This window comes from Apium graveolens, chromosome 8 (genome assembly GCF_009905375.1).
Source record: "Apium graveolens cultivar Ventura chromosome 8, ASM990537v1, whole genome shotgun sequence".
NCBI classification, from domain to species: domain Eukaryota; kingdom Viridiplantae; phylum Streptophyta; class Magnoliopsida; order Apiales; family Apiaceae; genus Apium; species Apium graveolens.
Window position 1 is genome coordinate 192046553 of NC_133654.1, and position 12889 is coordinate 192059441.

The following is a 12889-nucleotide window of genomic DNA, read 5'->3' on the forward strand; positions in this document are numbered from 1 at the left end:
TATGAGAACTAAAACCTGGCTCTACTAGTCCTGGACCTTGTCATCACCTTTCACCCTATTTTCACTCTTGGTTTCCCATCCTAACAGAAATCTCCAAGTCCCTAGGTGCATGCATATCTTTATCCTTTAAAATTCCATCTATTGTATATTCATTACCTGCATTTCATTCATCTAATTCCAATTCTTTTTAGTCGTAAGAGATGGAGGCTGTCGTTTCCTAAAAAACAAAAGAAGTAATGTCACTGCAATCGAAAATATATATATATATATATATATAGTATAAGAAATGACCTAAAAGTAATTATTATAAAACTTCAAAATGCATCTATCTTCAGTTGGCATAAAAATATTAGACATACATGGAATTAAGTTTATTTTACCATAAGTCACAAACCAATTTACCAGGCCTGATCATAACCAACTAACATTTTTCTTCTTATATAAATATTTCTAAGAAAAATTCTGGTGCTAATAAAAGTAAAACTCATATCCAAATTATGCATGGATATCTACAATATTGCACGAAGAGCTACATGAAAGACAAGATTATTGTCTATGGTATTTATCTACAAAAGATTCTGTCTAAGATTAAGATATATGCCAAGATCAATTCTGAAGAACAATACTTTAGGAGCTATGATACTGGGTGAACAGAACTACAATGATATATGTACCGGGTGAACAAAACTATTAATATATATAGGTACTAGGTACATATATGCTAATGGGCGCATACACATATATGATATTATAAATGTAAATAAACCACTTGAAACATGCTACATGAGGCAAGCTAGTTATCCAATTCCACCTATTTTCCAAAACATAGTTTTAGCTTAATTTTTACATTTTTTTCTAAATCACAGTTCAACATCACTTTCTAGATTGTGACAGATCTTGTAAAGTAAATCAACCAAAAAAATACAATATAATGTTAGTTTAAGTTACAAAGAAGAATATACCAATCTCTCTTACTCGGATGATCGACCTGCAAAGCAGTTCTTCTTTATTCTCTTAATGGCAACATCCGATCCACTCTATTTACCATGATAAATTGTTCCAAATGTTCCAGAACCAAGCTCCTTTTGTTCCTCGAGATCTTCATTCTTTATGATCTGAAAGGAACTTAAAATAAATTAAGATTCCTATATTATCTCGCTAAATTTTAGATTTGAAGTAGAGAAACTATGCAGGTAGATAATTCCCAATAACCTTGTACTAGTTTTGAGTTGCAATAATTCTTTAAAATCGGGGAAGAAAATATTTACTAAATAGTGAGGATTAAGTCACATTGCTCAACACTTCTAAAATCTGGAAGATAGCTATGTCAAAGTTTTAAGGGTACTTGTGATACTTTCGCCTAAGATGATCCTTGTGGTACTCTAGAAAATAATAAAATCTTATGAGTGTCGTTACTAACTCCTTCGTACCACTCTTTCTTGAATTAATATGACATACCGTGTATGTTTCATATTCTTTTTCAAACAGAATCTGAAAGTCAGACATATGGTCGCATAACAATTGGTTCAAATAACCACGAATAATTACTAGGGCAAATAGATACAACTTACCTATAAAGAACTGATATCAAAATTATTAAAAGAAGACTCCAAAGGAGGTAAGCTACTGATTTCATCCTGCAAGCAACGAAGCTTTTAGATTCACCTTTGCAAAATAAATATATCCAGGGAAAAAATTTTCAAATTACTCACCACAAGAATATGCACCTTGTACTCAGATTCTGGAATTCTTGTGTTCTCGGATGATTCTTCAAACTGCATTACATAACTGCCTTCCACCAGGGACGGATTATGGTCAGTGTGTAAATATGTGGTGAAACGTTTTCTTACACCCAGTAATTCTCTCTGAATACCTAAATTATAGTGTCAACAGTGGCACACTGCCTCAAATAATCCAAGAACAACCCATCAAATTCAGTATGAATTCATGCCCCAAAAACAAAACCAAAACCAAAACCATTTTCAATAATTTATCATAATTTTAAAAACTTTTCTTTGGGTTGTATATCATACCGAATGGAGCCAAGTGTTTTCTTATCAAAAATAAGCTCGAGCTCAAAATAAGGTAATCAAATTTGATACCCAAGGTCAGCTTGTTTCGGACTACGACCCTCGATAGAATAATATTAAACAAATTATATGAACTTTTTTGAGGGTGCATAATATGTATTTTCTTACTTTTCACCATAAAATGTGTTTATATTACATATACAAATATACATGGAGAGGGAGAGTCGGGGGAGGGAGAGACAAAGATAGGGAAGGGTGTTGTGCATATGTTGTGTACTTGATGATTTCATAGACAAAACACCTAAGTAGATTTTACTTAGTGAAATAATGTAGCACTCGACGGATAAGAATTTTAGTCCCGACGGATAACTCATTATAGTCCCGACGGATGATGACTTATTATCCATCGAGTGAGTAGCTTATGTAATAATGAGTCTGTAGCACATTTCTGCATACACCTTTGTATAGATTCTGTAGTAGCATATAAGTCATGTTGACTTTAACTAGATATGCAGGATAGGTTGATCAATTGTACATATATGATGTCTTGTAATTCTGCATAAATGAATTGAAGTCAAGTGCCAAAATAGCTACCGACGGATGATTAACAAAGCTATCGACGGATGATCAAATGGCTATCAACGGATGTTTAATATAGCAGTCGACAGATGATCAACAATCCGACGAATGATCATGAACCCAACGGATAAAGGATTCAAACATCAGTTAACAGTGACAACTGGTCACATGCGTCGGGATGTATACAAATGGAATGAGGAAGCCTATTAACTGGGTAATAGAGAACAAAGTAACAAAGCATTAGAACCGATAGTTTTTATAATGATTCTATCTTCTGACTTTGTAATCTTGGTATTATATAAACCAAGAAGTAGCAAATAGAAACAGAACATCTGAGATACAAAAAAAAGTGAGAAACATTTGTAAGCAGGATAATTAGCATTTCTCTGTATTCTCAGTACTTCAAATTTGTAAGCAGCTGTGAGCATTCTTGCACACAGAGTTCTCTCGATATAATATATATCTCTGGTTGAATTGTTTAAATCCACCAGAAAGTTTTTAAAGACTCTTGTTTTTAATTACTTATGTTTTGATTCACTTAAGTTTTTATTCCGCATTGTGCTAATCAAAACACTTATATTTGTATTCGAGTTTGAACATTTTTATTTTAAGAAAAAGGTTCAAGAATTCCATTCAACCCCCCTTCTGTAATTCTTGCTATATTGTTAAGGGACTAACAATTGGTATCAGAGCAAGCTCTTAATCTACAAAGAGTTTAAAGATCAAAACAATTGAGCAAGATGAACAAGAAGGATGTTGGAGTCAAGATTCCTTTTCTAGATAAAGATAATTACCATCATTGGAAGGTAAAGATGCATCTTCATATGCTTTCTCAAGATGAGGCCTATGTGGACTGCATAGAAAGAGGACCTCATGTTCCAATGAGAGCTGCAACAGGAAACGAGCCATCAATTCCCAAGCCAAGGCATGAATGGTCTGATCCTGACATTGAACAAGTCAGGAAGGATAAAAAGGCCATGAATATTCTGTTTAATGGAGTTGATGCAGACATGTTTGACAACATCATCAACTGCAAAACTGCCAAGGAAGTCTGGGATACTATACAGATAATCTGTGATGGCACTGAGCAAGTTAGAGAAAATAAGATGTAGCTCTTGATTCAGCAATATGAGCATTTTCACAATGAGGAAAGTGAGTCACTCATTGACATTTTTAGTAGATTTCAAAAACTACTAAATGCTCTTAAGTTGCATGGGAGAGTCTATCAGACTAAAGACTCTAATCTGAAATTCCTTAGATCTCTTCCAAAGGAATGGAAACCAATGACAGTCTCTTTAAGAAACTCACAAGATTACAAGGAGTTTACTTTGGAGAGACTGTATGGCATCCTGAAAACCTATGAGCTTGAAATAGAGCAGGATGAAAGGATTGAGAGAGGAAAGAAGAAAGGAGGATCCATTGCACTAGTTGCTGAGTTGGAAAAGGAGAAGGAAGTGAAGATGGAAGCTGTTGAATCAACTTCAAAGGTCTGTGAGAACAAGGGCAAGGGGCTTGCAGTAGAAAGTGAAGATTCATTGAGCCAAGATGACATGGAGGACATTGATGAGCACCTAGCATTTCTTTCCAGAAGATTTTCTAAGCTCAAGTTCAAGAAGATCTTTGGAGCAGCCAAGCCAAATAGAAACATTGTGGATAAGTCAAAATTCAAATGTTTCAAATGTGGCTTGCCAGGGCATTTTGCCAATGAGTGTAGAAAGTCAGATTCTAGTAAGAAAAAGTTTGAGTCTGTGGATTACAAGCAAAAATACTTTGATCTACTCAAACAAAAGGAAAGGGCTTTTATTACACAAGAAAATGACTGGGCAGCAGATGGTCTGGATGAAGATGAAGATGTCAGCTATGTCAATCTAGCCTTAATGACCAAGTGTGATGAGACAGAGATAAGTTCCTCAAGCAATCAGGTAATTACCACAAACCTTGCACATTTATCTAAAGTTGAGTGTAATGATGCTATAAATGACATGTCTACACAGTTATATCACTTATGTGTTACACTTAAGTCTCTTACTAAAGAAAATGCTAAAATCAAAGAAAACAATCTGTTTTTAAGTGAGAGGAATAATGTTCTTGAGTCTCAGTTTATTAATTTTGAGGAATTAAGAATTGAGTGTAAGATTGCTAAAGAGGAATTAACTGAGTCCTTGAAAAAGGAAGAAATTTTAAAGAAGCAGCTCGAACATGAACAAGAGGTGATTAAAGCTTGGAAAACATCAAGGGATGTCCATGCTCAAATCACCAAATTTCAAGGAATCGAGTCTTTCTGTGATGAAGCCTGGAAAAAGAACAAAGAGAAACTAGAACCTAATTTAGTAGATGGACTTCTAACAGATGTAGACTCGACGGATGATGAGGACTACCCGTCGGATAACAACCGTCGAATGATGAAAATCCTCATCCGTCGGCTGTGAGAAAGCCCATTAGCAAAGCCAAACTAGTTAAGCTAAATGAGAAGTATGGGTCTATTTCCAAGAACTTTGTTTCAGGAGAGTCAAGTCAAGTTAAGAAAGGGAAAAAGGCTAATGTTGGTCACATGACTGTCAAACAGTTAAGTGACAGACTTGAGAAAATTGAGGTAAAAACAGAGACTAAAAGGAAACACAATAGGAATGGTAAAGTAGGGATTAACAAACACAATAACTACACACCTGATAAATATGCTCCTAGAAAAATCTGTGTCAAGTGTGGTAGTGTAAATCATTTATCTGTTAATTGCAAATTTGCCATGCCTACTCCCATGTCTGTTCAGTCTCAATTTCCTAACATAAATGCCATGCCTCCCATGCCTGTTAATGCAATGCCTACACAAAACATGAATGCACAGTTTGCTAATATGCCATTTGCACCTAATCCTTATTATGCTGCATATAGTATGCCACAAATGCAATTTAGCATGCCTTATTGGAATAATATGTTTACACCAAGCATTCCATTTCATGTTAGTCATAATATGCATGATAATTCTGTTGCAATGAATGGTTTCAAAGGTCCAATCCAAATGACTAAGGACAAATCTGAAATTCCTAAGTCAAATGAGATAAGACCTAAGAAACAGAAAAAGAAAGTTAACAAGGCAGTACCCAAGGAAATTTGGGTACCAAAATCAACTTGATTTGATTTTGATGTGTGCAGGGAAACAGAAAGAATCTTTGGTACTTGGATAGTGGTTGTTCAAGACACATGACTGGTGATTCTACACTGCTCACAGAGTTTAAGGAGAGAGCTGGCCCAAGTATCACTTTTGGAGATGACATCAAGGGTTATACTGTGGGATATGGCTTGATTTCAAAGGACAATGTCATCATTGAGGAGGTTGCCTTAGTGGATGGTCTCAAACATAATCTGTTGAGTATCAGCCAGCTTTGTGACAAAGGTAATTCAGTAACCTTCAACTCAGAACCTGTGTTGTGACGAATAAAAGAAGCAACAAAGTGGTTTTCACTGGTGTGAGAAAAAGGAAATGTGTATCTAGCTGATTTCAACTCATCCAAAGCAAAGTCTGTAACTTGTCTTCTCAGTAAAGCAAGTCAGGATGAAAGTTGGCTATGGCACAAGAAGCTATCCCATTTAAACTTCAAGACCATGAATGAGCTGGTAAAGAAAGAACTGGTAAGAGGCATTCCTCTAGTGGAGTTTTCAAAGGATGGACTGTGTGATGCCTGCCAAAAAGGGAAGCAGATCAAATCATCATTCAGGAAGAAACTTGATTCAACAATTGAAGAGCCTTTGCAACTACTTCACATAGATTTGTTTGGACCATTCAATGTATTGTCCATCTTAAGGAAAAGATTTTGCCTAGTAATTGTAGATGATTTCTCAAAGTTCTCTTGGACATATTTCATAAAATCTAAAGATGAGGCTAGTGAAATCATCATCAATCACATAAGACAAGTCAACAATCATCCTGATTTCAAAGTTAGAAGAATCAGGAGTGACAATGGAACTGAGTTCAAGAATTCTATCATGAGAGCATTTTGTGAAGAAAATGGGATTCTGCATGAGTTTTCAGCAGCAAGGACTCCACAACAGAATGGAGTAGTGGAAAGAAAGAACATATCACTTATTGAAGCTGCAAGGACAATGCTTGAAGAATCTAAACTACCAACATATTTCTGGGCTGAAGCTGTAAATACTGCATGCTACACTCAGAATACTTTTCTTGTTAATCAAGCAAGATGCATGACTCCCTATCAATTGTTCAAGAACAAGAAGCCAACTCTAAACTTTCTTCATGTCTTTGGCTGCAAATGCTATATCCTGAGAAATCAAACTGATCAAAATGGGAAGTTTGATGCTAAAGCAGATGAAGAAATTTTTGTTGGATATGCTGTTGGTAAAGCATATAAAGTCTACAATCTAAGAACCAACATTGTTGTGGAATCCATACATGTTGTGTTTGATGATAAAAATATTGAAGGACTGAAAGATGGAGATTACCATGAGAGACTTAAATTCGACAATGTAGAGATGGTTAGTGATGACAGTGATGATGAAAGTGATCAAGAAACGGTGTCTAAGGATAATGCAGACAAATCTACTACCAATGAAGCATAAAATTCAACATCTGTCGAGTTACATAATGCTTCATCCGTCAGAAGGCAATCTGCGTTATCCGTCGGGAGACAACCTGCCTCATCCATCTGTACTCAAAATTCGCCTTTCGTCGGGTTATCAAAAGGAGCAGGAGGTCAAGACAGATCACCTATAGAAAATTCCCCTTTCTCAAATCAAAGATCCACAAACTCAGGGGGAGTTTCCAGCAATCAAAACTCAATCACACATCAAGACAACATTGAGGTCTCTTCATCTAGAGCTAATCTACCTCAACAAAGGAAATGGACAAAAGATCACCCCCTTTGAGTTTATCATTGGTGATGTTTCTTCTAGAGTTCAAACAAGAAGAGCAACTCAGGAAGAATGTCTATACAACAGCTTTCTTTCCAAGCAAGAACCAAAGAAGGTTGAAGAAGCTTTGTTGGACCCTGATTGGACTTTAGCTATGCAGGAGGAGCTAAACCAATTTGAAAGGAATAATGTATGGAAGCTGGTACCCAAGCCTAAAGGAAAGAATCCAATAGACACCAAGTGGGTATTCAGAAACAAGATGGATGAAATTGGCATAGTAGTCAGGAATAAAGCTAGATTGGTTGCTAAGGGCTATTGTCAGCAAGAAGGAATTGATTTTGATGAAACATTTGCTCCTGTTACAAGACTTAAAGCCATCAGAATCTTCTTAGCCTATGCAGCCCATGCCAATTTCAAGGTCTATCAAATGGATGTCAAAAGTGCCTTTCTGAATGAAGATTTGGAGGAAGAAGTATATGTCAGTCAACCTCCTGGTTTTGAAAATCCAAATTTTCCAGAGTATGTCTATTATCTTCTAAAAGCACTTTATGAACTGAAGCAAGCACCTAGAGCCTGGTATGACACTTTATCAAAGTTCCTTTTGGAAAATCACTTCACAAGAGGTACTGTAGATAAAACTTTATTTTTCAGAAATGTTAATGGCTCTAGTATACTTGTTCAAATTTATGTAGATGATATTATTTTTGGCTCTACAGATGAAAAACTTTGCAAAAAGTTTGCCAAATTGATGCAAAGTAAGTATGAAATGAGTATGATGGGAGAACTAACTTACTTTCTTGGCTTACAAGTTAAGCAAGTTAGTGATGGAATATTCATTAGTCAAACTAAATATATTTTTGATCTTTTAAAGAAGTTTTACCTAATGGATTGCACATCTGAAAAAAAACTCCCATGGCCACTGCAACTAAGCTTGAATTAAACACTACTGAAAAGTCTGTGGATATTTCAAGTTATAGAGGCATGGTTGGCTCACTTCTGTACTTAATAGCTAGTAGGTCAGATATAATGTTTGCTACATGTTTATGTGCTAGATTTCAGGCTGATCCTAGATAATCTCACTTGATAGCTATTAAGAGAATTTTTAGATATCTCAAGTGAACACCAAACCTTGGCATTTGGTACCCTAGAGATTCTGGTTTTGATCTAACTGGTTATTCAGATGCAGATTATGCAGGTTGTAGAATTGATAGAAAGAGCACAATAGGAACCTGTCAATTTCTAGGAAACAAGCTTGTGTCCTGGTTCAGTAAAAAGCAAAATTCAGTTTCTACTTCTACAGCTGAAGCTGAATATATTGCTGCTGGCAGCTGCTGTGCACAGATTTTATGGATGAATAATCAATTGCTAGACTATGGTTTGCAAGTTGAGAGAATTCCTATTTTCTGTGATAACACAAGTGCAATTGCCATCACTGAAAATCCAGTGCAACATTCAAGGATAAAGCACATAGATATCAAGTACCATTTCATAAGGGAATATGTGATGAATGGTACTGTGGAACTACATTTTGTTCCAAGTGAGAAGCAACTTGTAGATATCTTTACCAAGCCACTGGACGAATCCACCTTTTCCAGGTTGGTAAGTGAGTTAGGTATGCTTAATTACTCTTAAATTTATCTGAGTTATTTTGTAAGTTGTCATGTAGCCAGAAATTTAATTGATTTTTCTGTCTTGGATGAAATTTTGGCTAAGTCAAAATTTACATCTCGACGGATGACCCTTATCCATCGAGTTTAGTCATCCGTCGATATACTATTTGCTAATGAAAATCAATCACTTATCTGGAATCTTTTAAAACTCGACGGATAACAGTTTATCCTCATCCGTCGAATTGTCTTAATCTCAGCCGTTAATTCCCTGTACATTATCCATCGAGTATACTTACAGTTTGTAAGCATTACACGACGGATAATGGGTGGAATTTTTACAGTTTATTTTTAAACGGCTATTTTAGGCAATTTCTATTGGTTAATTTACTGTACTTTATTATTTTTAGTCAGTTATTTTTGAGATAGTATAAAAGCTTATTTCATTGCAATTGTTTTCTTTTATCATTCTCAAATTCATCTGTTCTTATTTCATTCTCTCTCAAGCAATTACTCTCTCTTCAAGCTTTCATTCTCTAACAATGGCACCTGTAGTAAAGATTATGTCTCAAACTGGGTTCATTTATGAGAAGAACAATTTCACTGCATTGGTCAATAAGGGTATTCAGCAATCAGAGGACTACCACAAGATGATGGACTTTGTGCAGAACTAAAAGCTCAATTATACTATGCTGGAATCACCCACAATCTTCTGTGAAGTTGTTGAAGAGATGTGGACCACTGCTATCTACAACTCTACTGACAAGACCATCACTCTAACCATCAAAGGTAATGAATTATGTATCAATAGTGATGTGATAAAAGCATGTTTCAAAATTCCTGATAATAATGTGACCTCACCACACAATGACACTGATATTATCAATATGCTTAATTCCATGCATTATGCACTTCCTACTTCTAAACTGAGTGATATTAGGAGAATGGGTCTTAGGAAGGAGTGGAGTTTCATGTGTGATGTAGTTACTAAGGTTTTCTCTGGAAAAATTAGTAATTTTGATTCAGTGAATATTTCCATGCTTAACATGCTATACATGCTAGTTACAGATAAATTTTACAATTTCAGTGACCTTGTCCTATTTGAGTTAGGATTTAAATTGGGTGAGTTAGCAAAAAGAGGTAAAAATGTGTATTATGCTAAATTTTTCATGTTATTGGCTAACCATCTCTATGAAGAGATTGTGATTGAGAACCCTAACAACAAACTGGATTGTTGGGTTCAAGAGAGAAGACTCATTGCAGATTTGAACAGGGCCAATCATCACAAGGATGTGCCAATGTTCTACTTTCCTGTAATGCAGGCACCTCAGGTAAGTGAGTTAAGTTCATCCATCCCTACAACTATTCCAACCTCCACTATTTCTTTGAATTCAGGAGTAGCTATGGCAACTGTGTCAATGACCAAACAGTTGCCTACCAAAGCCTCCAAACCTACTACTATTTCCAAAACCAAATCAAAGAAACCCCCCTCTGGTATCTCTCAAAAGATACCAGTTGAAAAATCCGCCAAAGCCAAAGAGGGGAGTGTGAAGGAGGGTAAGTTAGGTGAGGGAAGGGGTGAACATCAAAGAAACCCCAAGAATAAGGTTGGAGAGTTGAGTGAATCCCAGCCTAGCCACACTGTAGTTTCCCAACAAACTGCAGTGCTTAAAAATGACAAAAGCCCACTTCTCGCTGCATCCTCCCAAAAGGATGTGGTTATTGAACAAAGCTCTCAGCCAAGAGCACAGGCCAAAAGGGTTAGGGACACAAGCTCACCCCAAACTTATACAGGAAAGAAGAAATCTAAAACCTTTGGGGATGCACAGGGCACACACACAGTGCAAACTGGTGCTAAAGACACAGTCCCTGCACTCTCTCAAATTCAGTTTGATGTGGCTCCAATAAATGTGGAGTCACAGCCAAAATCTCTAGTTATAGAAGCATCTCATACACCATACTCACCAACAAACTCTCTGGAAGTGGATATGATAAACACTTCAATTCTTGATTCCCCTTCTTTAACTCTGTTGGGGAAGCCAAAATTCGGTGTAAGTGAGCATCATCTTTTAAATGATTTGTTGGCTCACTTGCCAATTCTTTCAGAAACTATTGTGATATCTGTGCCCCAAATATCTTCAATCAGCACAGAGTCAACAATAGTTTCTCTTCCCACCTCATTCATTTCTACTCTCTCGACGGATATCGCTCATCCGTCGAGTAGTGATTGTATCCCGATGGATAAGCCTAACAGCAGTTATCCGTCGGATAGCATTACCACTCACTCGATGGATATCACTCATCCGTCGAGTATCTCTGCACAACTTCAAACTTCAATTATTTTAAGTGCAGAAGATTTAGTGGTTGTATAGTCACTCTTAGGACTGAGAGAGGAGAGTGTCTTGAGTGAGAGACTGGGTTGCTCCCAGGCAAAAGGAGAGGAAATGAGTGAAAATCAGCAATCCATTTATTCAGGATTGGCAAAAGGGGGTGAGAGGAGTCCCACCTTAGTAGGTGAAGGTGAGGGTGTGAGGGTGGGGAGCCAGGGTGAGACCCTGATGCGACAAAAGAGAGAACATGAGAGAAAAGCAGGTACAGAGGATATAAGGGTGGATCCAGCCATTGCTCATGAGTTAATGATTGTGGATGATGCTAAAAAGGAAAGACAATTTTAGCAACATTACAAAGCTGTAATTGATAACATTTCCTTGAATGCTGACACTTTTACTCATCCTGTGTCAGCCTATCAATTGTTGGCTGCTCAGGGCAATGAGGAGGCAGAAAAGACTTTGAATCTGGTGCATACTTCAGAATCTCTACAAAGGGATAAAGCTGCTGTCAATTTAATGCCTCCTACAGCTGGTGAGCCATCTGAGGAATTTGGAGTAAATTTTAATGATGATGACTCTATTTCATTTTATGGAAGCATGAATTTAGGGGGAGATGAAGGCCCAAGTTTTATTCCAAATTTACCTGAATGGGCCTTGACAAAGGAGTCCACACCAGGACAATTTAATATATCCTTGGTCAAATAAATCATGTCTATCCAAAAGGCCATTTAGAGGAGCTCAAATGATGGTACCAAGGCCATTCTTCAAGCTCACCTAGATTCTCTACATCTAATAAAGCTACAGCAATTAAGACAGAATTTGAGTGTAGATGAACTCAAAAAGGATATAGCTAACTTGAAGACCTACAATTCTGAGAAGCTGGATTCAGTCATGCCATATGGTACCATGCATGGTCTATTACTGAGATTGAGAAGATAATCAGATGCTGAAAAGAAGCTGGCCAAGTTGGAAGACAGAGTTCAAGTTATTGAAAATTCTGTGGCCACCATTCTTCAAAATCAACAGTCTCAGACCAATCTTCTAATGCAACTGGCTTAAGCACAAGGCCTGACTCCTCAACTTGATGATAGCAAAAAGGGGGAGAAAGGACCAAGTGAGGGGGAGAAGCTTCAGATACAAATTACTAAGGTAATTGTGCCATCAATTACTGTCTCAAAGCCACCAGTTGCAGATGGTATAGATCTGATTCAAGCAGCAGCAGCAAACTTGAAAGTTGCGGAGAAAGAAAAGTTGAGTTTGATCAACTGGGAGAAGATTGATGAGGAGATACAGAAGAAGTTCCAACTTGTCAAGGAGCCAGTTAAGTCAGCCATCCATCACTCTCAAGTCAAGCAAATAAGTGTGAATGAGATGAGCATGAACTATCTGGAAAGAGGACAATCTTCCTGCATCAAGTCTCCAAAGGCTGAAATAATTCTTAAACCAAGGGCAAACTATTCAAAATCATCCTTGAAGAACC